Source organism: Macaca thibetana, chromosome 9 (genome assembly GCF_024542745.1).
Source record: "Macaca thibetana thibetana isolate TM-01 chromosome 9, ASM2454274v1, whole genome shotgun sequence".
In the NCBI taxonomy this organism is placed as follows: Eukaryota; Metazoa; Chordata; class Mammalia; order Primates; family Cercopithecidae; genus Macaca; species Macaca thibetana.
Window position 1 is genome coordinate 27965631 of NC_065586.1, and position 27440 is coordinate 27993070.

The 27440-nt window shown below is 43.3% G+C and overlaps 1 protein-coding gene across 3 annotated transcripts in view; it reads right to left on the reverse strand.

Moving 5' to 3' along the window:
- The window catches only part of MPP7 (MAGUK p55 scaffold protein 7), a 250426-nt gene extending 240170 nt beyond the window's left edge, over positions 1-10256 (reverse strand). For 2 of the 3 annotated variants that reach the window (XM_050804517.1, XM_050804515.1), the window contains exon 1: positions 10053-10238. The gene's annotated coding sequence lies outside the window, so the exon portion shown is untranslated. Of the gene's footprint in view, positions 1-10052 lie in introns of all 3 variants that reach the window. The other variant, XM_050804514.1, reaches the window with a different exon arrangement.
- Between the last annotated feature and the right edge of the window lie 17184 nt (positions 10257-27440).

Genomic DNA, 27440 nt, shown 5'->3' on the forward strand with positions numbered 1-27440 from the left:
GAACAGAGCAGGGAGCCTAAAAAGGTAAGAGAGAGAATAGAGAGTGTGTGTGTGTCTGTGTCTGTGTCTGCGTCTGCATATATACGAGTGGGTGGACCTTGATGTATGATATAGGTAGCATCATAAACAACTAGGTTATTTAGTAAATGAGTATAGGATACTCCACCGCATTAGTAATCAGATAATTGTAAGTAAGAGCAATAACATATCATTTTGTGCTGGATTGCTCCATCTGTTGCATCAGATTGTAAAAAATTATAAGGTCAGAAAACGCCACATGCTAGCAAGAATGCGGGGAGCAACAGCTGGTGAAAGCGTCAACGAGGTAACAATCTGGCCATACCTAAGGGAATTATGCACATGCCAGAGAGAGGGTCCCCTGGGGGCAAGAAGAACACGAGTGGGCATAGGTGATGAAGGGGAAAGATAGAATAAAATAAGGTGGGAGACTCTACATGGACCAATCATGACGGTGTGCCATGAAGTGAGCGCTAACTCCAGTGTGAGCCCCTGAGCTGGGGAGGGAGCAGAGCGGGGCAGCTCCTCATCATAGGCCCCTTCACCCAATCAGCAGGTGTTCAGTCTCTATATACTAGGAACTGCATCCCATCCTAGGGACCCAGCAGCAAAGATCGAGCCCTAACCCTCATAGGGGTTACGTCCTAGTGAAGGAAACAATAAAAAGTACATAAATAAGATGATGATAAGAGTGTGATAACAGCTACAACAGAACTAAGACAGTGACAGTGACAGAGAGTAATGGAAAGAGGGTTTCACTAATGAAAGGATCGCCAGAGGTGAGCTCCCGCAGGTCTGCAAAAAGAAAATAAACCAGGCATTCCGCAAGCCGAGAAAAGAGATCCCAAAGAACTGCGTTCAAGGGCCAGGCATGGTGGCTCACACTTGTAATCCCAGCACTTTGGGAGGCTGAGGCGGGCGGATCACGAGGTCAGGAGATCCAGACCATCCTGGCTAACACGGTGAAATCCAGTCTCTACTGAAAATACAAAAAAAAATTAGCCGGGCGACTGTAGTCCCAGCTACTCGGGAGGCTGAGGCAGGAGAACGGCATGAACCCGGGAGGCGAAGCTTGCAGGGAGCTGAGATCGCGCCACTGCACTCCAGCCTGGGGGACAGAGCAAGACTCCGTCTCAAAAAGAACTGCGTTCAAGGTCATCAAATACAAAGTTGTCATAGTACAGGTGACAGTGTGTTCTAAAGATGACTTTCAGGTACTTTCTGTCATTCAGCTCCCAGAAGCAACCTTTAAAATGCCTGTTATATAAAATGTAAACTATAAGGATTATTGTGAGAGTCCAACATACCGTGATTAAAGAAACCAAACTTTTTGAAGGGGAAGGGGGAGGAGATAGTATCAATACGAACGTTCTATGTCTGTAAAAAAAAAAAAAAAAAAAAAAAAAAAATTCTGGAAAATTACTAGGATCCACAAACTTTTCTGTCACTCCTTAAAAAGTAATTGACTACTCATATTTTTTCCCCAGCACTGCGCCAGGAAATGAAATTAAGTATTAAATTTTCTGTCTTTGCTTCAATTGTATAAAATGCAGGATTCTATTTTATATATGTACTTTTTTTTTTATGGATAAAAGAAAACATTTATTGCATGCTTGCAATCTGCAAGGCCCTGTTCCCTGAGCTTCTGCACATTGGAGCTCACTTATATTCACAACAAAATACTATATTATTTCCACTTTAGAGATGGAATAACAGAGGTTAAGAGACTTGCCTAAAGTCAAAGTACGGCCAGGCGCGGTGGCTCACGCTTGTAATCCCAGCACTTTGGGAGGCCGAGGCAGGTGGATCACCTGAGGTCGGGAGTTCAAGAGCAGCCTGACCAACATGGAGAAACCCCGTCTCTACTAAAAATACAAAATTAGCCGGGGTGGTGGCACATGCCTGTAATCCCAGCTACTCGGGAGGCTGAGGCAGGAGAATCGCTTGAACCCAGGAGGCGGAGGTTGCGGTGAGCCAAGATCGCGCCATTGCACTCCAGCCTGGGCAAAAAGAGTGAAACTCTGTCTCAAAATAAATAAATAAATAAATAAAGTCAAAGTACTAGTAAGCAGCAAAGCAGGGATTCAAACTTAACTCTTTCAAAGTGTTAACCACTACACTTAACGTTTCCCCCTAGAGTGGCTGGCCCCTGCAGTGGCTGTAGCACATGGCCTTAGAATTTATTAGAAATGCAAATTGCCAGGATCCCCCCTCCCAGACCTACTGATTAGAAATTCTGGGGCTGGAAGGCAGCTACCTAAGGTCTGATAAGCCCTCCATGTGATCCCAAGGTATGCCAAAGTTTGAGAACCACTGGTAGAAATTTTTCATACTGAGCTTAATGCGAGAGGTGAAATTACTACCATTTTGAAACTTCTGAAATATAAAATTTGTATCTGATTTTAAATGACTATGAAGAAATCAAAATAGTGTTAATTCATTTCCTCACTACTCAACTTCTTTCTCCCAAACTTGATAAAATGCCTATTCTCTATCCTGATTATACTACATACAAAAAGGATACTCTGATGAGCGTTACAGCACAGAGGTCTGAACTCACTCTTCAGAAGTAATCAGAAGCCATAATAGGAAGAGAAAAAACAACATCTTGAATATAGCAGAAGCTTGATAAATCTTGGGCCATAACTCCAAATTCTGATCCCAGGCTCAACTCCAAATTTTTACATGACTTCAACAGCCTTCCCAATGCCAAAAAAGAAGTTACAACCCCGAGAAATATTTGATTAACAAGATTCAAACTGCTTTAAGTGCACATACAGAGAAACTGTCCAAGAGTGTGTTTTTATCAGGAGTGAAGCTAAGGGATGTCTAATTACACATCAGACCTTCTGATAATATTCACAGCAAAAGGGGTTCACTTTATCCCTGTCCCTGCATACACCTGCCGTGTACGGCATCCTACCTGACCCTTCTCTTTTCAAAGCTGTACCTGGAACAGGAGTCTTTTCTCCCTAACTCAAGTACTCAGTTTGAGCCGTACAGCTCTATGTGTATTCAAGTTTGCCTATTTCTAATAAGGCCTTTTTTTGTTGTTAAACGGATGGAAGAAAGAGTATGAGAAATAAGTATATTCAAGCACCTACCATAATCTGAAATCTACCATAAGCCAAATAACTCCATGAAGCGATTCACTTGCATGCTCGAGTCAGTAATTTTATAAATTTCAGGTTTCTACTTATTCCAAAAATTTAAAACATAAAACTGAAGACTAAGGAGTACTCAGTCCAAGCTTGGACCACCGGAGAGCTATAAATCTGTCTTAAAATGCTTAATGACCTGATTAAGGTCATCAAAGGTGAAGAGAGCTCTAGGAATCAGCCTTTTAATCTTCCTGGCTACTTACAACCACCCACCTTTTCCATGCCCACATTCTCCTAAGGGCTGAAGGCACTGCCAAGAACGACCTTCCTAGAAGGGCTGAATCCTATTTATTTTCTCTCTCCCAAATCTCCATCAAATCCTCTGAGAACTAGCAGTGTTCTGGTAAGAAACAAATTACCATTGCTCTCCTCCCCATCCACAGTTCAGTGCAACTGAAATAAACATACACACACCCCAACCACTGAAAGACTTTCTCAGATTCCTATCAAAGTCCAAAGTTGTCTTCAAAACATCTTGCAAAATGCAATCGTACCAGTTAGTCTTTAATCTCCACTAACATTGCCATTTCTATACCCAAAATGGGTATTGCAACCGCTATGTATTTTCATCTCCCTTCTCTAACCGTCAGTAACAAGCAACCCAATCAGTAATAAATGAGCCTGATAAATAGCTCCTATCTTCAGAGAGAAAAGAATGGTCTCCTCTCTTTCATAAGTAAAGCAAGCTGATAATGTTCTACTAAATAGGAAGACTAAATGCCTCTTCAAGAAAAAAAAACATTTATATGCCTGGGAAAACATCTTGGTTTTTTGTTTGTTTTTTGTTTTTTTACTTAAGCATCTGTTCATAGTAGGTAGCAAATAATCTTGCCACACATATGCATTTTACTACTTCTTTTAAAGAATCAGTAATCTAAGAGAGCAAAGCATAAGACTGCTCAAAGAGCTAAGTCCCAGTTTACATAAAATTTAAACAAAACACAAGCCATTAAAAACTACTCAACTACTCATAAATAAAGACCAATACATCTACACTTTGGTCTGGGTTTCTGAACACAGGGAGAATCAGAGGGTTCAATAGGAGAGGTTATTTCTGAAATCATAGGGATACTTCGAAGATATCACGTGTTCCATTCCAGACCACCTTAGTAAAACTTACACTGCAATAAGGCGAGCAACAAAAATTTTTCTGCTTTCCAAGTGCATACAGAAGTTATATTTACCATACACCATAGTCTATTATGCTGGCAATAGCATTAGGTCTTAATTTTAAAGTGCTTTATTATTTTTTTTAAATGCTAGTGATCATCCAAGCCTTCAGGGAGTCGAAATCTTTTTGCCGGTGGACCGTTTTGCCTTGATGTTGATGGCTGCTGACTTAACAAGGTGCTGGCTACTGAAAGAAGGGACGGCTGTGGCAATTTCTTAAAATAAGAAAACAATGAGGCCAGGCACTGTGGCTCACGCCTGTAATCCTAGCACTTTGGGAGGCCGAGGCGGGTGGATTGCCTGAGCTCAGGCGTTCAAGACCAGCCTAGTCAACACAGTGAAACCCCGTCTCTACTAAAATACAAAAAATTAGCCAGGCGTGGTGGTGTGCACCTGTAATCCCAGCTACTCGGGAGGCTGAGACAGGAGAATCTCTTAAACCTGGGAGGCAGACGTTGCAGTGAGCCAAGATCACACCATTGCACTCCAGCCTGGGCAACAGAGCAAGTCTCCGTCTCAAAAAAAAAAAAAAAAAAAAATGAAGTTTGCCACATTGACTGACTCTGCCTTTCACAAAAGATTTCTCTTTTGGTAGCATTTTACCCACAGTAGAACCTCATTCACAATTGAAGTCAAACCTATCATACCCTGCCACTGCTTAATTAACTAAGTTTATAGAATATTCTAAATCCTTCATTGTCATTTCAACAATGTTCACAGCATCTTCACCAAGAACATATTCCCTCTCAAGAAACCACTTTCTTTGCTCATTCAGAAGAAGCAACTCTTCATCCATTCAAGTTCGATAATGAGATTGCAGCAATTCAGTCACATTTTCAGGGTTCACTTCTAATTCTAGTTCTCTTACTATTTCCACCACATCTGCAGGTACTTCTTCCACTGAAGTCTTGAACCCCTCAAAGTCATCCATGAGGGCTGGAATCAACTTCTTCTAAACTCCTGTTAATGTTGATATTTTGACCTCCACCTTTGAATCACAAATGCCCTTAATGGCATCCAGAACTGTGACTCCTTTCCAGGTTTTCAATTTACTTAACCAAGATCCATCAGAAGAATCACTATCTATGGCAGCTATAGCTTTACAAGATGTGCTTCTTAAATAATAAGTCTTGAAAGTTGAAATGACTCCTAGATCCATGGGTACAGAGTGGGTGTTGTGTTAGCAGGTATGAAAACATTAATTTCCTTGTACATCTCCATCAGAGCTCTTGGGTGACCAGGTGCATTGTCAATGAACAGCACTATTCAATGGTACCTTTTTTTCTGAGCAGTGGGTCTCAACAGGGAGCTTAACATATTCAGTAAACCATGCTGTAAACAGATGTACTGTCATCCAGGCTTTGTCATTCCATTTATAGAGCACAGGCAGAGTAGATTTTGCATAATGCTTAACGATTTTTGGAATGGTAAATGAGCACTGGCTTCAACTTAAAGTCACCGGCTGCACTAGCTCCAAACAAAAGAGTCAGCCTGGCCTTTGAGACAAGGCATTGACTTCCCTCTAGCTAAGAAAGTCCAAGATGACATCTTCTTCCAATATAAGGCTGTTTCGTCTACACTGAAAATGTGTTGTTCAGTGTAGCCACCTTCATCAATGATCTTAGCTAGATATTCTGGATAACTTGCTATAGCTTCTATATCAGCATTTGCTGCTTCACCTTGCACTTTTATGTTAGGGAAGCAGCTTCTTTCCTTAAACCTTGTAAACCAACCTCTTCTAGCTTCCAACTTTTCTTCTGCAACTTCCTTACCTCTCTCAGCCTCCAGCGAATTGAAGAGTTAGGGTTTTGCTCTGCTGGCTTAAGGCAATGCTGTGGCTGGTTTCATCTTCTACCCAGACCACTAAAACCTTCTCTTTATCAGCAATAAAGCTGTTTCACTTTCTTATCATTGGGGTGTTCAGTGGAGTAGCACTTTTAATTTCTTTCAAGAACCTTTCCTTTGCATTCAGAGCTCGGTTGTTTGGTGCAAGAGGCCTAGATGTTGGCCTGTCTTGGCTTTTGTCATGACCTCCTCACTAAGCTCACTCATTTCTAGCTTTCTGATTTAAAGTGGGAGACATGCGACTCTCCATTCATTTGAATACTTAGATGCCAACATAGAGTTATTAATTGGCCTCATTTCAATATTGTTGTGTCGGCCGGGCGCGGTGGCTCAAGCCTGTAATCCCAGCACTTTGGGAGGCCGAGGCGGGTGGATCACGAGGTCAGAAGATCGAGACCATCCTGGCTAACATGGTGAAACCCCGTCTCTACTAAAAATACAAAAAAAAACTAGCCGGGCGAGGTGGCGGGCGCCTGTAGTCCCAGCTACTTGGAGGCTGAGGCGGGAGAATGGCGTAAACCCGGGAGGTGGAGCTTGCAGTGAGCAAAGATCGCGCCACTGCACTCCAGCGTGGGCGACACAGCGAGACTCCGTCTCAAAAAAAAAAAAAAAAAAAAAATATTGTTGTGTCTCAGGGAATAGGGAGGCCTGGAGTGAGGAAGAGAGATGGGGAATGGCCAGTTGGTGGAGATATCAGAACATAGGCAACATTTATTAATTAAGTTCACCATATTATACAGGTGTGGTTCATGGAGCCCCAAAACAACTAGAATCGTAACATCAAAGATCACTGACCAAAGATCACCATAACAGATAGAATACCAATGAAAAGGTTTGCAATATTGTAAGAATTACCAAGATACGACAGAGACACATAAAATGAACATACCTATTGGAAAAATAGCACCAATAGACTTGCAGGGGTGCCAACGAACCTTCAGTTTGTAAAAAACACAGTATCTTCAGAGAGCAAGCCTGACTAACAAATTCCTTCACTTTTAATTCAAAGTGAAGGAATACCCTTTCCTTCTGAACGGATCCCATCTAATAAAACTCAAGACTTAAGTCATTCATTACAACTCTGTCTGTATTGTAATTAGGAGAGAAATAGTTGCAGTACCTTTGTATCTTTTTCAGTGAAATGTTTATAACAAGGAAAAACAAAAATCTGTTTGAAAACTCCAATAAGCAGCCCCCAGTGCACCATCTAGTGGAAGTCAGGTAGTGTCGTAATTAATTTAAAAAAAGAAAAAAGTCACAGAAACTCTGAAAACCACTGGGGGAGTGGGAGGAGTCAAACCTTCAGGTAAGAATACAGGCAAATACTTTACAAACAGCCAAAATATCTTTCCAGTGTCCCACACTGCAAGAGGGCTGGGCTTATGAGAATAAATGTTTCATTTTCTGTATAATCAACAGATGATAAAAGTTCCTTTATGGAAATTTTTGCTTGGGTGCCAGAAATTTTGACAGGAGAGTAAAAGTTAAATAAAGCCACTAAAACATAAATCAGTAAATAAATGCAGGGCTAGAGTGACAGCCTTGTGTAAGAGTTGCCTTATATGTTACATGAATATGCTAAAATGTACATATGAAACAGAGGTATTAGCCACAAAACAATAGATAACTTCATGATTAGAACAGTTACATTCAGGCCGGGTGCAGTGGCTCACGCCTGTAATCCCAGCACTTTGGGAGGCCAAGGCAGGCAGATCACTTGAGGTCAGGAGTTTGAGACCAGCCTGGCCAACATGGCAAAACCCACCTCTACAAAAATACAGGAAAAAAAAAAATAGCTGGGCGTGGTGGCATGCACCTGTAGTCCCAGCTACTTGGGGGGCGAGGCAGGAGAATCGCTTGAACCTAGGAGACAGAGATCACAATGAGCCACTGCACTCCAGCCTGGACAACAGAGTGAGACTCTACCTCAAAAAAAAAAAAAAAAAAAAAAAAAAAGTTCCCTTCAGTAATCCGTAAGACATTTTCATGTTCCTGATAACTAGTAAATTTAACATAACCTAACAATTCTCTAGAATTCCCTAAGCCTTAACATCATGCAAGAGATTACTTCCAACTACCCATTTCAGCCTGTCCCACACTAAAGCCCAAACTCCTTTAGTCGAGGTATTCTAATCAAGAAATTAATTTTCAACCCATCTATAAATGTACAGTAAACACTTCCCAAAACAAAGTCATAAGTCATGATCAAAATGCACTTCACTTCATTAGTATTTTCCTTCTGCATATCAATTATTTCTATTCAATTCAAAAAACGGTACCGAAATTCGATGCTGAGCTAGAGATGCAAACACGAATAAGGTTCTCTAATTTGGAAAGCTTCCCAAAATTTAAAATAGAGATTTTCACACAGCACTACTAACTTTTGTTTGTTTTGCCTATGTGGAAAATTACCTTTCACCTGAAATTCAAACTAGCTTAGCAACCTGGATGGAAAGAAAAACCTCAGAGACAATACTCCTTTACTTGAAAATAACCATCTCCACCTCTGACCTGTGTACACAGGATCGAATTGGTATGCAGAAGCTGCCTTGATGGCAGGAATCTTACCCAGATTTTGGATTACATCCATTACAGGTATAAAATAAAGTAGGAGTAAACTGAGGCAGGATTCCTTTCATCTCCAGGGCTTTCAGTTGACATACCTGTAAAATGGACATGCTACGCACAGCCTGCCTCAGAAGAGTAGGAGGATGGCATACTGTATAATTGATACAGTGCTAAGAGCTTCACAATTAGGTGGAAATACTGTTTTTGTAAAACCTGAGTGAACCTGAGCATAGAAAACTCTCGAAGGGCCATCGCTGTGACATTACCGCTAAAACTCAGTGACCTTCATCAATTCACTTGTAAACAAGCAATATACTGAGCACGTCAAAGGAAAGGTAGCAACAATTCAAGATACTTCTTTATAAGTAAATCAAATCACGTAATTAATAGCCCAGGATTTACCTGCAAACTATTACTGCCTGACTAGCAGGTGCATCCCCAAAGCCTCGAGTTCAGAGACTGTTTTTGGAAAGCCCCCCCCTTTTTTAATGTGAATATTGTTTTTAAAAATTAGAAAAAGAAAAAAAAATCACAATTCTACTCCCACCCATGGCACAGTGACATTAACAGTGGTCCCACCCCCACAATCCTTTCAAACCTGCACAGGCATTCCTCACGAACACTCCTCCCCCTCATTCCTACTTCACCGCTCCCCACTTCAGCCCAGACAAAGGTGAGTTACTCGGCTGGGTCTACCTGTCACTTCAGCAAAAGCCCCCACACAGATTCACGCTAAAGGCTGCTTTTAATTTTTTAAATAGTAAATAAGTAAATAAATAATGCTATCGTGTAGACAGCATTACACGGCCAAACGCCTGTTCTCAGAAAACATGTAATTAACACGATCCAAGTGAAGACGCCTTTCTGGCTTAGGGGAAGAAAAAAAAGAAGCCAGCCAGCTTATCGCTCCCTTTCAGTAGGTTCTTTTCCCCGAGGAGCCGGACTCTGACTCAACTCCGCAGTTCTCCCTCCACCTGCCGGTCCTCCCCGCCCTGGGTCGGCCCCGTCGCCGCCCCAGCCCGGAGTCCCGCGAGTCACCAGGGGTCTCCAGAGGTCCTCAGGGTCCCGCCCGAGGCGGCCCCGCCCCTGCCCCGGCCCCGCCCCCACCTCCCCGCAAGGTGCCCGCCGCGGGCTCCCGGGCTGAGGCGCCTAGAGGCCGGCAGGAGGCTCCGGAGGACCGGGGCCCCGCTCGGCCCGGTCGCCGGCTCTGGGAGCAGCTTCGGGGGCCGAACCCACCGCCCGCACCTAGCCCGGGGCTCAGACAGGCGCTCCCCAGCGGCGCCCCATTACCTGCTCTGGGCAGCCGCGGTCGGCGAGCAGGAGGCGCACTCGCTCTGGCCCCTGCAGCCCCGGGCCCCGAGGCAAGGAGACAGCGACCGCCACCGCCGCAGAGGACAATCGGGAGCCAGCGGGCTCTACACCGCCGCGGCGGGCGCAGAACGCACGAGCCCAGTGGGAGCCCGGCCCCCGCCTCCAGCCCTGCTAGTAACCAACACGGCCCCCACCCTCGGGGGGGCGGGGCCGACGCTGGAGGGGCGGGGCGGAGCCGCACCGCCCGCAGGGTAAGAGGGGCCTGCTGATAGGCTGCGAAGGCGGTAGGCGTCTCATACTTGAAGACAGCCCCTCCAGCAGAACTCCCTCATTGGTCGGCAAGAGAAAACAAAGCTGGGCTCTGATTGGTGACAGCTCTGTAGTTCCTCCTCCTACCCGCAGTCCCCGTAAGTTCCGCCCCTGCCCGCCTGGTTCGCTAGCCCTTGGTTCCCCACACCCAGGTGGCTGCAGGCTGGGGTGTGTTTCATGGACGAGCAACCTCCCTGAAGAGAACCCCGTTTCCCAGGTTCATTCGCCAGATGCGCATTTTCTTAAGCTCCTGCGATTCTCTAATTTCAGTATGAACTTGGTGAATAACGTAATCTTTAACTTCGTTTGGATTTAGAGAGGTCTCCTAGGTTTAAAAATGCTGCATAAGATTGAGAGGGATATTGTTATGCACGAAGAAAGACAAGGTGTTTTCACCTTTGGCGACACTGTAGGTGACTTTTTTTCTTATTACCTTTTTGTGTTCTATATTGAACATGTACTACATGATTAGAAAAAAAAATTCTTAAATAGAAAAATAAGTAGAGTGTGGAGAATGGTAAAGACAAACTTTAAGGAAATTCAGAGAACTGATTCTTTCACAATAGAAGAAAATACAGTAAACATGCTCAATACCTGAGGGCTACCCAAAAAAACGTGAACTGGTATCAGCGCCCTTCAGCTCTCTTAAAGAACTTTACAGATGTGACCGAGCTGCCCCCATACTCCTTCCTATCATGTAACCAACACATAATGTAGACAGCACCACAGTGCAAACAGAATTAAAGAAAGACTCTGATAGGAAGAATTAGAATCCAAAGTACACAATCAATAAAGCTTTAGAAAAAGGGGTTTTAAAAAGCAGAAGACAAAAAAAAAATCAGGTAATATAAATTGGAAAGCTCAGCTAATGGAGGGAATTATCAGAAAAAAAAATAATGTGACAACACTTCAAGATGTGATCAGAGATTTTGAATAGAAAGCTGAAGGGAGAGGAAGGGGATTGAGATAAGGAGCAATGACCTGCAGTTAATATAAGCTCTCAGAACACATCCCCCAGAACTGGTGTCAGCCTAGAAGGCAGGAAGCTTTTCTCACCTAGGGACCACTCTCACTTAACTCTCTCTAGCTGCCTTAATGTTCTGTTTGTTCTTGTCATTCTCACAAAGTTCTAAAACAGGCTATTTGAAATTAAGCACTTACCCCAGCAACTCTGTGAATTACGTAATAGTGAAAAATGGAGATAGCAAACCTAAGGAAGGAAAGGAATGTTAAGGTAAACATAAACTTAAAGAGAAGTAAGGGCAAAACAGCTGATACAAAGAAGACAAAAAATTATTTTTTCTCTCTTACTTCCTGAGAATAAGGTAAAGCTCTTTGGAGGACAGAGTAACCTTGTTGCCTAACAAAAAGAGTTTTTACCAAACCTTTCTAATAACCGTAATTCTAAACTGTAGTCTAAAAATATGTGTCCTAAAGTACTTTGAGCAAATAGTTTTGAGATCTAATATTTTTACATAGTATAAGGAAAAGAAGAGGAACTTAGCCTAATATGAACAAACTGGAAGGAATACCCTTCAAAAGTTTCTTCTACAATAACACCTGAAATTCCACCACCACTAACATTCTTTCACTGGGATTAAATAATTTATGTCTAAGATTATTCTTTTTTTCATTTACTCATCAAACATGTAATCAATATTATCAAATACTAGATGCTGCAATGAATGAGACATTCTACTAAGCACTCAGAGTATAGCCTTGAACAAGACAGACTTGCAGCTATTTTTATCAGTAGAAGATGGACAATGATCCAATAAAAAGATGAACTTGCAGACTGGGATCAGGGCAAAGAAGAAAACAGTGACCAGAGGGATGGCAGACACACTTAATTTTGGGAAGGGAGAAAAATGCTTTAAGGAAAAATGATCTAACAGAAATGCTCTAAGATTTGAGGCACCACCTAAATAAGAAAACACCAACTTAGCAAAACTCCAGGGCAGATAAAATAGCAAGAACAAAGGCCTTGAAGTAGGAAGAAAAGTAATGTATTGCAGGAAGAGAGAGAAAGCCAGCATGGGTATCATGGTGCATAAGGAGAGTGCTACTAGACAGGTTGGAGAAGGAGGTGAGGACCTTGTAGGCAATGATAAGAAGTTTGTATTTTGTTACAAGGATTCCTCACAGGGGCAACATCAAGTTGCTGATAGTGGAGTAAAATCATTATTTTTTTTTTCCTTTTTCAGAGACACCAGTAAAATGAGCATTCATTCATTAAGCCAATCCATCAGGAATACATCCAGGAAGAACCTACTGTTTACTAGGAATAGGTTAGATCTGTGGATATAACAATGAATAAGACAAGACTCTGGTGGATCTATAGAGAAACTATTACTGCACAGATGATGGGGAAATCAAAAGTACTATGGGGCCAAGGAGACTGTCCTGCAGCAAATGAGGAATAAGCTGAAAAATCAGTAGGAGCCATCCCAGAGAAAAGGGACAGGGTTCTAGACCCAGAGAACAACAGAAGAGCATTCAGCTCCTGCGAGGGAGCAGGGAATCTAATGCAAAGCCATAGGGACCATTGCATAACGAGTCAACTTTCCCCACATCACAAGCTTGCCTAGCCTGGATGGACCCAGAGTGTTAAAACAAATGTCTAATTAGTAACAACATTCTGAATGCCTGGGAGCTGGGCAAAATATGAGGAGAAGCAAGCTGATTTTTGTTTCGTATTATTATCTCCTTTATTCCAGCAACAAAAGACACTGAAAAGAGTAAATGCCCACTTTTAACCATGACAATCCTTTTAGGATAGTAACAGTGAGCAGTATTAATCCTGTTTGACCAGAACTAGGACAGAGTTAAAGCCCCTGGAGTAGAGATCTGTTCTATTAGCCCCAGCCTTTCTGTCTGCTTCTTGGCATGGCTGTCTTTATCAGTTGAGCCTCCAGCGTTAGCAGATACCTATAAGGGAAGACAGCCAGCCCTCACTATGGAGGGCCAGAAAGAGAAAGCGCCAAGCATTAGGAAATGTCAAAGTATCTCAGTACATCCAGCCGATTAGTGACAGATAAGTCAAAATTTGCAGCAACTAAATAAATCAAAAAGTAAGAAGATTTTAAAATACGATGTTTGAAATATTTGGCACAATGCTTCAAAGTCACTGAAAAGCTATCTCTTCACCCTAATAGAGGACAGAAATTCATTATGTAAATAGAAGAGGCTGCGTACAGTAGCCCATGCCCATAATCTCAACACTTTTGGAGGCCAAGGTGGAAGGATTACTTGAGGCCAGCAGATCAAGACCAGCCTGAGCAACATAGCAAGACATCTTTTAAAAAATTTTAACATTAGCCAGGTATGGTGATACGCAGCTGTAGTCCTAGCTACTCAGGAGGCTGAGGTGGGAGGATTGCTTGAGGCCAGGAGTTCTAGGCTGCAGTGAACAGAGATTGTGCCACTGCTTTCCAGCCTGGGCAACAGAGTATAGATGATAGATAGATAATAGATAGTTGATAGATAATAGAGAGTTGATAGATAGAAAGCTGATAGATAGATTAGATGTATAGTAGAACCCAAGGGCAAAAATAAGTTAGCCCTCAGGAAGACCCAGATCCCAGACCCGAAAAGCCAGGAGAAACTCAGTGGAATTTTTTCTCCATAGCAGATGCTCTGTCTGCACCTGTGCTCTGTTCTTCTATTCTGACAACCAGCTTTCCTGGCTCCTATGTCCCAGTGTCAGAGAAATGATGTTCCAGAGCTGCACCCACAGGGACTAAATCACCTGCCCAACCCTAACCCTAATCATAGGTGATGGGAGCTTCAGGGGACCAATATGGCTGCCAGGGCCCATCCCTGTTTATGAGCAGAGGTTTCCCAGAGAAGACACACTGGGCAGATTACCAGACAGGCATTCATTGCACCCCCGACATTTTCAATCGCTAGTCAATGAGGCTTCATTTCTAGTTACTGAAAGTCTTCACCTGTTGTTTACAGTAAACTGGAGACCTAGAGGCCAAGGCTGAAGGCTTGGATGGTAATCTCCCACATTCTCTAGAAATCTTTCTACTTCAATTGGCTTCCAGACACCTAGTACCCTTGTCTCTTCCAGTTTCAAGTTGCCATTCTTGTTCAGGTCTTCTAGTAATTTCCTGTTTCCCTGTCTGAAGTGTACCTCCTGACCTCGATGTATTTAAAGAGTAAATGCTCCTGCCAAGTCTGTGAGTGTCAGTGAACTAGCCTGCTGCTCTGGGCTCAGATGAGACCAGCTTGCAGAACAAGCAGGACAGAGGAGTGAAGGGAAGCAGATGGCAAACCTCGATCTGCCACCATCCCTTCCACAGGGATTCAGTGTGAGGAGATCTGTCCCCACCCCTGGATAAAAACTTGGGTGATCCCGAAACTTTTCTGATGGCTCACAGGTAATATCATTTGGTCAGTTTAAATCACAATATGCAGCTTTAATTTTAATGTAAATGCCGTTGATCAACACTTCAAGCTTCATTCACAGTTACACTTTCCCTCCACCTCCCCAGAAAGGGTCCCATGCAGCCAAGCTATGGAACTCCAAAAAGCAGGAAAGGATCCTTCTCTTTATCCCCCTAGAATCCCCTTCAAATTCAGGTTGCAAAAAGAAGGGGGAAGAGTCCAGGACTAGCAAGTTCATGCTTAACTGGTGTGTTGCTAGCAGGGGTTGCTCCCCAAGCCTGGACAATGACTAAAACGTGCGATTCCTTCTTGGGTCCTTTCTTGGGTTCTTAGAGACCTGCACTTGAAACATCTGACTCCAGTTCTCATGACCCGAGCAATGCAGTTTTCTCTAACACTTCCCCTTGCTTTCTCATTCCCTGCAAGCCACTTTATAGTCTCCTGTTGCAGGGGAAGGAGGGAAATGGTCTCTAGGCTTCTCTAGGTGTTCCTTGTAGGCAGGATTTAAGCACCTTCAGCCCAGCTCTCTCTAACAAACAGCTGTTATCTGGTCTTTCAGACATTCATCCATTACTCCCATGGGTGGTAAAAGTGCAGCTGGCTCTGTGCAGACTGGTCTTCAGTGTTCTCTTTCTCCACCCCTGCCCCACTGCTGCCCCAAGCCAATACCTTCAGCCTCTCCGCTTGAGATTTGTCTCCAAATACCAGGGGACACAAATCGAGTTGCCCTTGTGGTCCTACTGACACTGCCTCTCTAGTGAGTTCAAGGAGGAAGGTCTCAAAGAAGTAGGAGTTATCGAATTGCTTTCTTCAGAGAAAACATCTTCACAGATTATTTCCTGAACTCCACTTCCTCTGCCCTTTTATGATCCTATTTTGGGTGAGGCACTTTTAAGAGTCACCCAGGGGCTAGGATATTTCCTTTGAAGATTTGCTTCTCACTCTGACAACTTATTTTAGAATGTCACACCTATTAATTGTCTCGGTGTGGTAGTGCACACCTGTAGTCTCAGCTATTCAGGAGGCTGAGGCAGGAGGATTGTTAAGGCCCAGGAGGTCGAGGCTGCAGTGAGCGATGATCACGCCATTGCACTCCAGCCTGGGCAACAGAGTGAAACCCTGTCTCAAAAAAAAAAAAAAAAAAAAAGCTAACGGCCAACAATAAAAAAGAATTTCACATCTATTGTCTCTTCCTGCTTCGGTCAAAACTTTCTTTTTACATTTTTCTATATTGATGTGAATTTGTAAAAACTGCTATTGTTAATTAATACCAAGGATACAGGACTAAGAAAATTGGAAAACTCTAAAACTAGTCAGAAACTGCTATTTGATGATCAGTGAGAATGGAACACCCACTCTTGCCTGGACGATCCAAGCTTGAGGGTCACTTGACCCAAGGAAGCAATCTTGATTTCCAGCCTTCAGTTCAGGGATGTGGGGACCCAGCATTCCACATTTAACTTTATGGTCTCCAAGGAAACAAAACTCTGAATTTGTCACACCAGAACTCATGTTAATAAAAATATTACTAAATGTTAATAAAATACTACTGACATCACCTGAGGTCAGGAGTTTGAGACCAGCCTGGCCAACATGGTGAAACCCGATCTCTACTAAAAATACAAAAATTAGCTGAGCATGGTGGCAGGTGCCTATAGTCCCAGCTACCCAGGAGGCTGAGGCAGGAGAACTTGCTTGAACCCGAGAGGTGGAGGTTACAGTGAGCCAAGATCCCACCACTGTACTACAGCCTGGGCAACAGTGACACTCCATCTCAAAAAAAAAAAAAAAAATGCTACTCACAACCTTGCTCTGCTTTCAGTCAATCACAACACTGTTTCCTTCCAATTCCTTCTCCCAATTCCTACAAGAACCCTGCTTTTTCCCTTGGTGAGACCCTCTGTGGGTCCCCTGGAGCACTCCCTCTTGTTACGAGCTCATAAACCCAACCAAGTTAGACCGTAGTTTTGTCTCTGATGGTGTTTGGCTGTTGAACCTTATCATTAACAACCTGATATCATTTAGATGTTCTCCCCTGAAAATCTCACATTGAATTGTGGTCCCCAGTGTTGGAGGTGGGGCCTGGTGGGAGGTGTTTGGGTTGTGGGGGAGGATCCCTCCGGGCTTGATGCCGTCCTTCTGACAGTGAGTGCGTTCTTCGAAGATCTGGTTAAGTGTGTGGCATCTCCCCTCCCCGCACCCTGGCTCCGGCTCTCATCACGTGATGTGCCTGATCCGCCTTCCCCTTCCGCCATGAGTAAAAGCTTCCGGAGGCTGCCCCAGAAACTGAGCGTATGCTGGCGCCATGCTCATCCAGCCTGCAGAACTGGGAGCCAATTAAATTTTTTTTTTTTTTTTTTTTTTTTTTTTAAGACGGAGTCTTGCCCTGTCACCCAGGCTGGAGTGCAGTAGCATAATCTCGGCTCACTGCAACCTCTGCCTCCTGGGTTCAAGCGATTCTCCTACCTCAGCCTCCCAAGTAGCTGGGATTACAGGTGCTTGCCACCACACCCGGCTAATTTTTGTATTTTTGGTAGAGATGGGGTTGCACCAGGTTTGCGAGGCTTGTGTTGAATTCCTGACCTCAGATGAGCAGCCCACATCGGCCTCCCAAAGTGCTGGGATTACAGGTGTGAGCCACTGCACCTGGCCTTAAACCTCTTTTCTTTGTAAATGATCCAGTCTCAGGTATTCCTTTATAGCAGTGCAATAATGGCCTAACACACAGACAGTTCTTCCCAGCTCAGGTTCCTGCTCCACTTTCCCACGTTCTGTCTTCATGCCTGCATCTCCTTCTGTTACGTTGTCACACAAACTCGTTGCTACCATGGTACCATCATGAGTCACCCAGAATCCAGCAACTTTCAATTATATACCATTCAGAATACCGTAAACATGTGCATATGCAGGAACAATCATATTAGTCGTCTCAAACATGAGAAAAAACTAATTTCCTTATACCATTAATTTGCAACAGTATTAAAATTACCTGAAGAGCCTTTTCAAATTACACAAGCACTGAGATGCTAATTCAATGCTTAACAGTCTCTCCCCAAATGCACACACCTGGATCTACCTCATTACAGCAGTGATCCTGTTAGTGAGGGTAGAGGACCCTCAAGTATTTTTGGAAAAAAGCTATAAACCACTTTACCCCTCACTGATCTGTTAGACTCCTTACCAGAATTCTAAGTCTGTAAGTGTGGGGAATATATTTGATTGGTGCAAAAGCAATTGCAGGTTTTGCCACTTAAAAGTAATGGCAAAACCCGCAATTAATTTTGCACCAACCTAAAGTATTTTTCTCTTAGCTAAAATTACAGGTTTGATCTTGCTTATAAATAAAACTGTCCCCACAATGTCAGGGGCTTTGTTTGACTTATTCACCATGGGATCCCCAGTGGCTTACAGGTTGGAGACATAACAAGAATCCAGTGAAGATTTACTGAACTAACTCATTTGGAACTCATTTTAAAATGAAAGAGTTGTCAACAACCAGTTTTACCTGAGCAAGACACATTTATCTAAAGTATTAGCAGTGACTGTGATCCATTATATTTATTTTTGTCTATTTGGCAACCCTTCAAGATTGATTTTCCGTGCAGTTTGCAACTGGCTGCATACTCAAGGACTTCTGTATGTAAACTGAAAGTGATCTAATAACTCTGAGGCATAGGGGTGTGAATGACAGCATGATGTGTGGTGTCTGAAGTTGGATTGCTAGCGACCTCATAAATACCTCTATACTGATTTATATGTGGTCCCCAGCATAGTATGTGACCATATGTATTACAGTCACAAAGCCAAGAACTTCTTGAATAAAACACATTAAAGAGACTGATAATTACTTAAATGCTGGTATGCTAACCTGAGGAGCCTCTACCTGTTTGTGATTTAGTCTTTGATTATTCAAACAAGTTGTGTCCTGTAATATATATGTCCGTTTGATTGAAATATACATATAGCTGAGCAAGGTGTCTCATACATCTAATCCCAGCAACTTGGAAGGCTGAGGTAGGACGATTGCTTGAACCCAAGAATTCAAGACCAACCTGGGCAACATAGCAAGACCCCATCTCTACAAAAATAAAAAATTAGAATGCATAGATGTGTTAATACACACACACAAACACAAACACTGAGATTCTCATGTCAAATAATGCTCCATCCTCCCTCTTGCCCATATCTAGAAAACTGTAAGTTGAACCTGTTTGGATACTTTGAAAATACTGTTCTTATCTATAGTATTTGAAGTTGGGATTATAAAATAATTTTTTTAACTTGCATTTAGCTTTTTTTTAAAAAATGATCAATTTTTTTCTGGCATTATGTCCAGAATTGATTCCTTCCAGTGGGTTTATGGTCTCTCTGACTTCAAGAATGGAGATGGTCCACGTTGAGAGTTAACAGCTCTTAAAGATGGCACGGACACAAAGAGTGAGCAGCAGCAAGATTTATTGTGAAGAGCGAAAGAACAAAGCTTCCACAGCGTGAAAGGGGACCTGAGCGGGTTGCTGCTGCTGGCTGGGGTGGCCAGCTTTTATTCCCTTATTTGTCCCCTCCCATGCTCTGTTTCTGTCCTATCAGAGTGCCCTTTTCTCAATCCTCCCGGCGACTGGTTACTTTTAGACTCCTGCTGATTGGTTGCATTTTACAATCCTCTTGCTAGCTACAGAGCACTAATTGGTGCATTTTACAATCCTAGCTACAGAGTGCTAATTGGTGCCTTTTACAATCCTCCTATAAGACAAAAGTTCTCCAAGTCCCCAGTTGACCCAAGAAGTCCAGCTGGCTTCACCTCTCAACATGATTATAAATTAAGAACACTTCTACCTTGTACCAAAAAACCAGTCTCATCACTTTTTAGACATACTCATTATGTAAGAACAAAATACGTGAACACTTCATAACACGTATAATTGGAATAAGCATTTTATATTCAGAAAGAAAGCCAGTGATGGAAACGTTGAGAAAAAAATAGTGAAATGAGTCATTCAGAATTTAGATTTAATTAAACTCAGTCATCTTTGTACTTACCAGGTTGTTCTCCCAAGGGAGCGTCGCAAGCAGTGACTCTTGCACCACTTACGTTATTCTAGAAACTATGCCAGCATTAATTAATTTGTGCTGACCTGGAAAGCAGAAGCTTCCTTATCTCACCACTTGAAAACTAACTCCTTGTTCCACACTGAAGATTAGGAAACTTGCAAGGATGAGCTATAGCAACATAGAAAACAGGGCCCCCACAGCAGGAGGGGCAGTTTGAGGATGTACACACAAAGAGGATGTTTCCAGGACCCAGGCTTCACTTCCAGCAAAGATGTTACTGTAGAAGATGGGACTCTAACTTAATTGTGTCTATTTTCTTAACTCAAAGCTTTCTCCTGACTAGCACCTCTATCCAAAAATTCCCTGTCCCTGGTATATGAGCAGAAAACAAAGGAACTAGTGTTAACTCTCTGATACATATGAGTGCAAATTCTACCATTAAGAAAATAAAACCAGGCTAGGTCTGGTGGCTCATGCCTGTAATCCTAGCACTTTGGAAGGCCGAGGCAGGCAGATAACTTGAGGTCAGGAGTTGGAGACAGCCTGGTCAACATGGTGAAACCCCATCTCTACAAATAATACAAAAATTAGCTGGGTGTGGTGGTGCACACCTGTAATCCCAGTTACTAAGGAAGCTGAGGCAAGAGAATCTCTTAAACCTGGGAGGCAGAGATTGCAGTGAGCCTAGATCACACCACTGCACTCCAGCCTGGGCGACAGAGCAAGACTCTGTCTCAGAAAAATTAAAAAAAATAAAAATGTAACCAAAAAGAGACATCCTAAATAGTGACAAATTTAAGAATGTAAGATATACATCACATAGCTGAAGAATTGACTAAAGCGGTTAATATCCCCGCAGAGAAGAACGATTTATGATATTTATAATTTAAGGTTCTAATTATGCTCTGTAAATAGCCAAATAATAACTTTTTTTTGAGACAGGGTCTGCTCTGTCCCCCAGGTTGGAATACAGTGGCACAATCTCAGCTCACTGCAGCCTGAACTTCCTGGGCTCTGGTGATCTTCCCACCTCAGCCTCCAAAGTAGCTAGGACGGCAGGTGTGTGCCACCATAACTGGCTAATTTTTTTTTTTTCATAGAGACAGGGTTTTGCCATGTTGCCCAGGCTGGTCTTAAACTCCTGGGCTCAAGTAGTCCTCCTTCCTTGGCCTCCCAAAATGCTGGGATTACCGGCATGAGCCACTATGCCCAGCACTGAATAACCTTTCAAACTAAGAGCTTCTGTGCTATTTAGAATGGCTGGCTCCTGTTAGCAAATGCTAAATATTCTAATTTCCACACTATTTGATTTGTCTTAGGTTATATCAATATTATTATGTGTTGACGATACTTCATCTTAAGTCATTAATGACCGTCATTCATTCAACAAACATTTACTGAGCACCTACTATGTGCCAGGTAGTGTGGTGGGTTCTGCATTAGTGGGAAAGAATACAAACATGTTTAGGCCAAAATCCATAGCCTCTCAGAGTTCACAGAATTCTATTTGTGCATTTGCAATCGTTGTCAAAACAGACAAAATCGTTGTCTATTTGCCTGAGGCCCTGTCCGTCTCCAGTGTAACATAAGGATTATACAAGCAAATGAACTGCAGAATGCAGCAGGAAACAAAGAAAAACAAGGCACATAGTTTCTGAATAGGATTGATGGCACCACTTCCTGGAGTGGGCTTGATGAAAGAGCTGGTGTTGCAGGAGTTCCGGCTTCCACGTATGTTCACTAAAGGCAGTGAATCTAGAATGAAGTCCAAATGATTTTGAGAACAATCGCAAACTGTTGAAGAGTCTCCGAAGGAGAAGCATGTTCAGTAAGATTGGAACACTGAATGAAAATTCTACCTCAGACACTAAAGCTAGTGCTGTAGCTCGGACATCTCATTGACTTTTCTGAGGCCATTTCCTTGTTAATAATTTATGTGCAGTGATTCATCTACCCAAGAAGTTACAAACTGAAGTTATTCAGGGTGAGCACAAAGTTTGTAGAAAGTTTGATTTGTTGCCAACATTTCAGAATCAGGAGATTTCATGGAAAAGTTCAACTCACAGGTTTCTATTTTTAAGAAAAAAGTCCAGGCACGGTGCCCCACACCTGTAATCCCAGCACTTTGGGAAGCCAGGAGAATCACTTGAGGTTGGGAGTTTAAGGCCACCCTGAGCAACATAGCAAGACCCGATATCTACCAAAAATATAAAAATTAGCGAGGTATGGTGGTACACACCTGTAGAACCAGCTACCCAGGAGGCTGGGGCAGAAAGATTGCCTGAGCCCAGGAGTTTAAAGCTGCAGCAAGCTGTGATTGCACAACTGCACTCCAGCCTGAGTGACAAACTGGAGACCTTGTGAAAGAAAGATAGAAAGAGAAACAGAGAGAAGGAGGGAAGGAGGGAAGGAGGGAAGGAGGGAAGGAGGGAAGGAAGGAAGGAAGGAAGGAAGGAAGGAAGGAAGGAAGGAAGGAAGGAAAGAAGGAAGGAGGGAGGGAGGGAAGGAGGGAGGAAGGAAGGAAGGAAGGAAGGAAGGAAGGAAGGAAGGAAGGAAGGAAGGAAGGAAGGAAGGAAAGAAGGAAGGAGGGGAGGGAGGGAGGGAGGGAGGGAGGGAGGAAGGAAGGAAGGAAGGAAGGAAGGAAGGAAGGAAGGAAGGAAGGGCAGGTTGACCCACACCTCCATGTGGCAGTGTTTACCTGAAGCAGAGCATTGTGCCCCCTTTTCAAGCTGGCACGTGCTTTGCAGTCTGTGGCGCACCCTGCCCACAGACTTCATTCCTCCTACTTCCCTCCTGGCCACTGCAGACATTTGAGTTTGCATCTCCTGAACTGGATGGTTTGTAAGGGCTTCTTTTAGTTGTTGAAAGCTACAGGAACTGTTTCAAGGTAATATAAATTAAAAATACGTATGTTGCTGGGAGAAGAGACAAATCACCCATGTAGAAGAATTTTAAGTCGTTTGTGTAAATACTCCATCCTCAGAGAGGTGAAGAATACCTCCCCATCCCTTAAGTGTGGCTGCCCATAGTGACCTCCTTCCAAGAGTGTAGCACAGAAAGGGGAGTGGGGAGAGTAACTTTACAGTGGAAAAACATGACCAGCACTATCTCACCCAGCTGATCAAGGTCAACATCAACAGTGGCGAGAAGTCATGTTGTCTGTGTGCATGGCCTTCCTCCCCTAAACCCCTAACCCCCATCACGAGAAAAATATCAGACAAATGCCAGTCAAGGGGTATTTTACAAAATACTTGACCAGTACTCCTCAATATTGCCAAGGTCATCAGAAACAAGGAAAGTCTGAGATGCACATAGTTGAGAGACTGCCATAGCTTAAAGAGACTCAACAAGTAAATGTAATGTGGTACCCTGGATAGGATCCTGAAACAGTAAAAGGATATCACATAAAAACTGAGAAAATGTGGCTGGACGCGGTGGCGCACGCCTATAATCCCAGCACTTTGGGAGGCCGAGGCAGGCAGATCACTTGAGGTCAGGCGTTCGAGACCTGCCTGGCCAACATGGTGAAACCCCATCTCTACTAAAATTACAAAAATTAGCCAGGCGTGGTGGCGCACCTGTAATCCCAGCTACTCAGGAGGCTGAGGCAGAAGAATCACTTGAACCCAGGAGGCAGAACCTGCAGTGAGCTGAGATCGTGCCACTGCACCCCAGCCTGGGCAACAGAGTGATACTCTGTCTCAAAAAAAAAAAAAAAACCTGAGAGAATGTGAATAATGTATGGACTTTAGTTGCTAACAATGCACCAGTACTGATTCATTAATTATAACAAATGCACCATAGCAACATGTTTATAGTAAGGGGAACTAGGAGCAGAGCACATGGGACCTCTCTGTACTATCAATTTTTCTGTAAATCTAAAACTGTTCCAAAAAATAAAGTCTATTTTAAACAGATGATATATATGTATGGACTTGTGTATAGACACGCATATGAAGGATACTGGTGTGTCTCAAGGAATCAGTGGAAGATTTGAACCCGCAAGACTTGAGTAGGAAAAGTTAAGTTTTCAGCCGCTCTTTCCCATACCGCGCTGCCTTTAACGTGACTCAGCTCTGTCCTCTGTCAGGCTTTGAGTCTCTCTGTTCCATATTCCAAATGTGTCCAGAGAAAAGCTCATTACTTCAGCCTGGGGAGGAGTCAGAGCCTGGATCTGTGAGTCCTGGTCAGGGTTCTGTGGGAGAATCCTGCTGCTGTACCCACACATGGGTATAAGTGACCATTTTCATAAAAGGGGGAAGAACTGTGAGTCAGAAAGTTCTGAAATGCCAAGAAGGTGATGCAAGAGAAAGGCTACTCTGATGAAGTCAATATCCTAAAAATTAAGGCCAGATATTCCAAAACAAAGAGCATCCTTGTCATTAGCATCTGCCATTTATACATGCTAGAAAAGCTTCTATGCTAATCCCAGAATTTACAAAATTTTAAGAAGTCAAGATATATAAAAAGTGTTTATTTGGCTGGACACAATGGCTCACAACTGTAATCCCAGCACTTTGGGAGGCCAAGGTGGGAGGTTCGCTAGAGACCAGAAGTCCGAGACCAACCTGGGCAACACAGGGAGAGCCCATCTCTACCAAAAAAAAAAATAGCTAGGCGTGGTGGTGCGTGCCTGTAGCCTCAGCTACTTGCGAGGCTGAAGCAGGAAGATTGCTTGAGCTCAAGAGTTCGAGGCTGCAGTGAGCTGTGACCACACCATTGCATCCCAGGCTGGATGACATAACAAGACCCTGTATCAAAAAATAGAGGGTAAACAATTGTTTTCAGTAAAGATTGATTTAGCTCCCAAGTAGTCGTGTCAACTCTCCTGACTTCTAACCAAAATTCCTTTTATTTTTAAATAAAACCATATTAAAGGAAAAGTCTAAAGTAGTCACATGTAATAGCAATCTTGCAAATTTCACCACATTGATACAGTGGCAGGGAAGTGAGTTAAATACAGACCAGCTAGGAGAGGCATGGGGTAGGTCATGATTTCAGGGTGGCCACCATGCCTGATCCAAGCAGTTGCTGCCTTGGCACAAATTAGGAAAAGGCACCCTTCCTCAAGATGCTTTCCTTCCATTTGTTGGAAAATTCTTATGCTATGCTGCTTTGATTAGAGCAAGACACTTCACTGACATCTGCCAGGAATGTGTCATAATAAAAATACAAACGTGTGGTGCTTACGCCATGAGTGAGGTGCCCTGTGCAGTACACAAGCTGCACAACCATATGCTGTTGTTCCGGGTGCCATCGCCTATTATAAGCATGTGTCATCTATCTAGAGCCTTGACAACCTTAAACTTACTTTCATGCCTCACTATATATACTTCTCCCAAAAGAGAGGGCATTCCAACTACCATGGGAAATCATGATTTTGTTTACTTTGAACTGAAATAAAGAATCCTACTCTTGGACTGATCTATAATTGGAATTTCCTCAACCATAACAGAGGAAATAATAACACCCATGGAACAGGGATGTTATGATCATTAAATGAGACAACACTTCAAAGCACTGAGCACAGTGCCTGACAGATAATGAGGTCTCCATTGATGCTTGTTTCTTCTTCCTTCTCTGCATAACATAACATGGTGCACCAGCCCACGTCAAGCTTCTGTATTGAAAAGCAATAGGGATCAGGCGTGGTGGCTCACTCTTGTAATCCTAACACTTTGGGAGGCCAAGGTAGGTTGATTACTTGAGGTCAGGAGTTCGAGACCAGCCTGGCCAAAGTGGTGAAATCCATCAAATTAGCTGGACATGGTGGCATGTGCCTGTAATCCCAGCTACCCAGGAGGCTGAGGCAGGAGAATCGCTTGAACCTGGGAGGTAGAGATTGCAGTGAGCTGAGATCACACCACTGCACTCCAGCCTGGGTGACAAGAGCGACACTCCATATCAAAACACAAAAGAAGGCCGGGCGCAGTGGCTCACGCCTGTAATCCCAGCACTTTGGGAGGCCTAGGCGGGCGGATCATGAGGTCAGGAGATCAAGACCATCCTGGCTAACACGGTGAAACCCCGTCTTTACTAAAAATACAAAAACTTAGCCTGGCGTGGTGGCGGGTGCCTGTAGTCCCAGCTACTCAGGAGGCTGAGGCAGGAGAATGGCGTGAACCTGGGAGGCAGAGCTTGCAGTGAGCTGAGATTGCGCCACTGCACTCCAGCCTGAGCAACAAAGCGAGACTCTGTCTCAAAAATAAAATAAAATAAAATAAAACAAAAAAAAGAAAAGAAAAGAAAAGCAATAGGATTATTCTTGTGAAAGTACTCTTAGATACATAGCCCTGCCTTTCTAGTTGTCGGATGATGGAAAGGTTTTTTACTTGCCTTACTTAAGTGAAGCCAAATTCAAATCTCATACACCCTCTGTAGACAAGCAGCATGTGTTTTCCCTTCACAAGTTATATTGCAAGAAGCAGTTTATAACTTCTATTTGTGAAAGAACCAATTTGTAAATGTAATATGATGCTTTCAAAATCTATATCAAAGACATATTTTTCCTTGAAAAATATTTGCATGTTTGTATTAGTCTGTTCTTACACTGCTATGAAGAAATACCTGAGACTGAGTAATACATAAAGAAGAGTTTTAATTGGCTCCCAGTTCCACAGGCTATACAGGAGGCATGACTGAGGAGGCCTCAGGAAACTTACAATCATGGCAGAGGGTGAACGGGAAGCAGCCATGTCTTACATGGCCAGAGCGGGAGGAAGAGGGTGAAGGGCCAGGTGCTACACAGTTTTAAACAACCAGCTCTCATGAGAACTCCCTCACTGTCGTGAGAACAGCAAGGGGAAAATCCACCCCATGATCCAATCACCTCCCACCAGGTTCCTCCACCAACACTGGGGATTACATTTCAACATGAGATTTGATTGGGTACACAGAGCCAAACCATATCAATGTTGTATCTTCCTAGATGGGAATTTTAGGCCAGCATGGTGACTCACATCTGTAATCCCAGCACTTTGGGAGACTGAGGCAGGTGGATTGCTTGAGCCTAGGAGTTCAAGACCAGTCTAGGCAACATGGCAAAACCCTGTCTCTACAAAAAAATACAAAAATTAGCCCAGCATGGTGGTCTGGAAAAAACAGAGAGAGAGAGAGAGAGAGAGAGAGAGAGAGATTGTATATATTCAGTTAACTGTATTGTGACTTACATTTGGCTACAGTTCAGTAAATTCAGGACATAAATTCAGAGGGGTTATTTAAATGTTGACACTGCCATTTATAAAAATACACATTGTAGCCAGGCACGGTAGCTCATGTCTGTAATCCCAGCACTTTGGGAGACCAAGGCAGGTGGATCACTCGAGGCCAGGAGTTCGAGACCACCCTGGGCAACATGGAGAAATCCCATCTCTACCTAAATACACAAAATTAGCTGGGTGTGGTGGTGCACACCTGTGGTCCCAGCTACTCGGGAGGCTGAGGCAGGAGGATATCTTCAGCCCAGGAGGCAGAAGTTGCAGTGGGCTGAGACAAGGCAACAGAGAGAGACTTTGTCTCAAAAAAATATACATTTTACTCACCCAAATTATTCGTTCGGTGCCCTCTATTGCCTCAGTAAGGGAAACTGCTAGGCCCATTACTTCTATTCCCCAGTCA